Here is a 5,778-nt window from a genome sequence, read left to right as displayed (position 1 = left end):
CCAGTGAGTAGTATCCAATCTGTCTAGGTGGGGCTGATGCAATGAAATACAGACGGGTCTCTTGTGATACAATAGTGAATAATTGTTATCAGGACTGTTTGTGAGAGTCGGAAATGTAAAGGTAGATGTTTTATAGCAAGGAGGGGAGTGATTAACTCTTCAGTCTAGGAGCGGAGTTCCCTAGGACCATCAAGGGAGAAGAGCAGAGAGCAGGACCCTACCCAGAGAAGCAGTGATGTCTGAAATGGACACAGAGATGATGACGTGGAGCTATGGAGCAGCTGGAGACTTTAGATCTAGAGAGGGAGAGCAACTGTGTGCTGAAGACCTGGGGGTTACGGGGTAAGGATTGCATGGAGGAGATTGTAACCATGGCAATGAGATGATATACAATAGAATGAATGTGAAACTAATGTTCTCCCATGTAAACTATCCCATAATTCACAATAAAACATTTAAGAAAATTCAAAAAAAGTTAGTGGAAAAATGAAATGGAAAAAGAATAGAATTTATCCACAAACTCTTTGAAGCCCTCTCATATTCTGTTGTGATTCCATGGAGTTTACATTGGATCCTTTTCAGAAGTGGCTCAGTTGACCTTTCTTTCCATCCCACTTAGTCTGAACGCTCCGCTGAAACCTGCCCACCATGACTGACCCTGCTGGTATTTGAAATACTAGTGGCATAGCTTCCAGCATCTCAGCAGTACACATTCCCAGTACAACAAAGGCATGGGTACCCACGTCTAGACCACTGTTGTTGTTGTTGTTGAGTGCTGTCAAGTAGGTTCTGACCCATAGCGACCCTGTACAGGGTTTCCGAGGCTATAAATCTTTACGGGAGCAGAAATACTCATCTTTCGCCCATGGAATAGCTGGTAGTTTTGAACTGCTGACCTTGCGGTTTGCAGCCCAATTTGTTACCACCACGCTACCAGAGCAAGCAAAAATTTCTGTATTGCACTTTGAAACATCCCATTCCACAATGATGAAAATAAATTGCATTTGATGTACTATCTAAGGATTTCTAATGGGCAACATCCCCAAATCAGTCTTACAAGGAGGTGAGAGATAGGTGAAGTTTATGTGAGTGAATTTGAAGAAGATCCTGAGAATGGAAGGACTGTCCTGAGCAAAATAAGAAGGGCAAGAGGGGTGTGAAACAAAAGAAGAAATCGTGGTACAAAAGAGTTAGAAATGATAGTCTGAAAAGGAAACTACTTTGTTTGAAAATCCTTTTGAAAAACTATATGATACTACATGTCAAAAGTATTCATAATCTGAAGATTTACTTCTATTTGTATCTCAAAAAATATGGTATGAATATATTCATTATAATATTATTTATCATAATAAAAAGCAATAAACATCCTCATACACAAGGTAGAGAAACAGATACATAAATGATGGCATACCCACTTGTGAGATTATACATCCACTGAAAATGGTAATTATAAAGATGAGGTGGTGACTTGGGAAAAACGTCCATAAAATAATGCTACCCAAACACAAAACAAAACAAAAGAGCCAGTTGTAAAATGAGGTGAATGTTTGCTGAACCTCATATTAAAACACGTTTCTATGGAGCAAAACAAGTCAGGAATCCTGGTAATTGGAAATAAGTGTGTGGGGGGATGGGTGGGAGTATTTATTTTAGAATCTATGATGTTCTTATCAAATTTCTTAAGAATTTATTGAAATGATTAAAACCAGTGAGCCCTCATCTAGAATGTGTCTTTTGTTCAGAAACGTAGCCTCCAGTAACACAGCAGCAATTCTTGCAAGTCCATCGTGCCTGAAGGCTAAGTAGACCATTCAGAAACCAAAAAGGATTCCTAGAGGCTCAAACCCAACCAAATAAAAAAGTCAGACACCCCCAGCAACACATGGTTTAGTCTTACTTTTTTTTTTCCCCCTACACTTCAGGAGAGGTGAGCTGATCAATTACGGGGTGACAAATGCTCCCCTGCTTTAAAAAAGAAAAAAAAAATTTGTTTGGCAGTGTGGCTTTCAAACAGGGCAAAATGTCGCCTCTTTTTTCTCAGCATTCCAGAGGAAGCTCTAACAGGGGAGTTTTATCAGTGCCATTAACACAAAGGCCCCCTTCTGTCTTAAAAACACAGGCTTAGGATACATAGTAAGATGAACTAGCCATTGTTTCTGCCCAGCACAAAAACCTCCCCTTCCCCATCCCCTATCCCATTTATGGGGTTTCATTAAGGCCCAGGGGTGCCTCTAACTTATTTATTTAGGAAACACTGTTATTGTCTTAATGTAAACAGAACTCAAGATCAGTTGACAGTTGGAATGGTCCAAGAGAAAGGTTTTCAAAGGCGCCTCCTTGGAAAGGGGTACCCCCATTCAGCCCTGGGTTCCTGTATCAGACTGCCAGCACTGTTCACAAAATAAACAAATGTTTGTTTTACAACATGGCAAAGGGGGCTCCCATTCAACGCTGGCCAGATATGAAAACAAACTTTCACATATAAGGGCTTTTGATACACATGACTTACTTGGATGACAAGGGGCTTGACTGGGGAGTGCTTAAAGCTTATTAATATTACACAAAAGACTTTTGTTTATCATTTCGCCGGACTGCCTGGGAATCACAAGACTCAAGCCGCCACCCGGCTGGTGTCCTAGCATTTCAGCAGCCGTAACGTGTGGAGATTGCGAAAGCACTGCTGGTTTGGAGCCAAAACCAAACTCTGCAGACCCAGGTGAAAGAACTCTGAATGCCTGCCTCTCATACCCAGACTTCGGTTTTAAGAGTGAAGGGACAAGAGCTCCCCCTACAGGTATGAAAAATGGACGCCTCGAACCTTCTGGTTTCTAAAAGGGCAACTTTCTTGTAGAAAATACTGACGGCAGGAGCTGCGTAATCTCAGGAGGCACTTCTCTTACTCAAAACTTCTAGGTCTCCTGAAGAGTTGGAGTACTTAGTTTAAAATTACCAGCTATATTCCTGGAATATTTTACAAGATTTGCACTCTTGGCAAAAATATGAATGTGAAAGGAGAAAAGCTCATGTTCAAAAATCATTTCTTTAAGCACTGGCTTATTAAATTAGAAAAAGAACTGTCTGTGTAAATAGAAGACCACCTCTGTCCTCTAGACTTGTGCTGTCCAATACAGTAGTCACTAGTCATTTGTAGCTATTGATTAAGACGTGATGAGTGTCAAAAACACACAGGATTTCTAAGACTTAATACAAACGGAAAGAATACAAGTGATCTGAATAATTTTTCACATGGATCACATGTTGAAATGATAAAATTGGTGATAATTGGGTTAAATGAAATATACTATGAAAATTAATTTCACCTGCTTTTTAAAAAGGTTTTTAATGTGGCTAAATAGAACATTTTATATTGCCTGTGTGGCTCATATCTTATTTCTGTTGGGCATGCTGGTCTAGCATGGTTATTACATAATAACTTAAGGCACAATCATACCTGCAAAACAGTTATAAGAATAAACTTTTGACTCTGTAATGTTAGTGATTTGTACCAGTTGAGTTGATTATTTAAGTACATTTATTCAGTTCAATACCTGAAGCTCTTGAATTGTTGTTGTTGTGAAGTCGAGTTGTTGTGTTGTCGAGTCAGTTCCAACCCATAGTGACCCTGTATAGGATTTCCAAGGAGCATCTGGTGAGCTTGAACCTCCAACCTTGCAGTTCAAACGGCTTTGCAGTCTGGCACATTAACCATAACGCCACACCAAGACTCGAAGCTCTTGAATAGAAGGATAGAAGGGGAAATTAAAAACAAAAAACCTGTTGCAGGCTGTCCCTTTTCCGTTGTGTTGTTGTATTTTGTCTCAGAATGTAAAGGTAAATTCTTCAGTGTGCATTAAGTTCACATATGTTAAGACAAACTTCAAAATGTAATAACATATTTTCTCCCACATATTTCTCCTTTCTTTTAGCAATATCCTTTGTGTACTTAACTACAAGTCATTCCAAGAGAAAGAAATTCCTTCTACCAGAACAGTCTTGCAAAATCATTTTCAAGCCATTAGGCAAAAGATATTTACTTAATCCTTACCATAAATGGCAACCTCACCCACCAAACTTGTCCCCCTTATAAGGAATATTTGGAATTATGTCAGAAATAGGCAACCCTAGATATGGTTGGGCCACCAAGCCCACCATCACCTTGAGACAAACTGCTCAAAACTCACTGATAGTGGGTAATGGTGATGCCATCCTAGTTTCTGAATTAAATTTAAATGGCACCAGCAACTGTCTTTGATAAACACACTCAGATCTGTCCCACAATCACCAAAGCCACCGGTCAAAGGAAGGCCAGTAATGAATCTTCAGCTTCCTTGGACCTACTACCTCAGATCCATAAAAATTTGTCCTGTTTCCTTTGGTCCCAGGGATGTGCCTAAGACATTACTGAAAGATGATCCACTCTGTGAAAAGACAGCAATGTCTTTTTCAGAAATCTTTCTGAAATCTTGCCCTAAAATTTAACCTTAAAACGGTGTCAAAAGTGGGTACAACACTAAAAGCCCACAGTGAATGGTCAAGAGGATGCTCCTATAGCACAAGAGTGAGGGAAGACCCTCTGTGTCCTCTGAGCCCATTCCAGGGCTGCATGTCAGGCAACCAAAGGTAGAGATTAGCAAAATGCACCTACCACCTTTGAGATTACAGATGAAATTGCTAAAGCGGAAAAACTCAAACAAAGATTTCAGTTACAAGTTAGAACAAATGTGGGCTGCTGTTGATAAACTACACGGACAAGAAATTTGAAATCATACCTAAGATCTTCATCATTCTCCCCACAAACAGACCAGGAAAGGTCAGTGGTGACTTGGGGGAAACGAAACAGCCATACTTCTGCATGACCAGTATACTGAACCAGGGTACTGGAAGGACACTAGAATAGGCCAGGATCTTCACTGAAGATATTTACTGGTATGATTTTCCATTTGACTTTATTATTCTGGCATGACTGCCAGAACGGTATAATCCCAGCATTGTATTCACACGCAATTCCTCTGCCCATTAGCAGCCTCTGAGTCCAATTTTGCTCTTGTAAGGGCTTGTGAATCAACATGGACCAACAGACAGTGTTTCCAGGAGCTAACTGCAAAGAAACAGGGACTCTACTCATTTGGAAGAAGGCATCTGTATCAATTAGGAATTGCATTGGTCTGCTAGCAGCAGGGTCTGGAAACAACAGGGATTAAACGTGTTTCTTCACACTACATGTAAAACAAGGCCGGAGCAAAGTAGTTTAGGATTGCATGGCGGCTCCCTCACTTTTAGCAAGTAGTTTAGGATTGCATTGCGGCTCCCTCACTTTTAGCAAGTGGTTTCTATCTTCAGTGTTGACCTATGGTCTAACATGGCTCTTGGGGTGAGTAGGGAGGGAGTGGTGGTGGTGTTTGTGTGCCTGTTGAGTCAGTTCTGGCTCATAGAGATGGCTGTATAAGATTTCCAAGGCTGTTAATCTTCACGGGAGCAGAAAGTTTCCTCTTTCTCCTGTAGAGCAGCTGGTAGATTCACACTGTTAGCTTTTTGGTTACTAGCCCACTACAAAACTAGAGCCCCTCGAATATTCAGATCCATATCCAAGTGGTGGTGGTGGTTATGTGCTGCGGAGTCGTTTCCAATTCATAGTGACCCTGCAGAGGGATTCCAAGGCTGTAAATCTTTACGGGAGCAGAAAGCCTCATCTTTCTTCCACCAAACAGCTGGTAGTTTTGACCTGTTGACCTTGAGGTATGCAGCCCAATTAGTAACCATTACGCACCTTATATC

This window comes from Chrysochloris asiatica, unplaced genomic scaffold, assembly GCF_000296735.1.
Source record: "Chrysochloris asiatica unplaced genomic scaffold, ChrAsi1.0 scaffold00052, whole genome shotgun sequence".
NCBI classification, from domain to species: Eukaryota; Metazoa; Chordata; class Mammalia; order Afrosoricida; family Chrysochloridae; genus Chrysochloris; species Chrysochloris asiatica.
Note: the sequence above shows the minus strand (reverse complement) of the source record.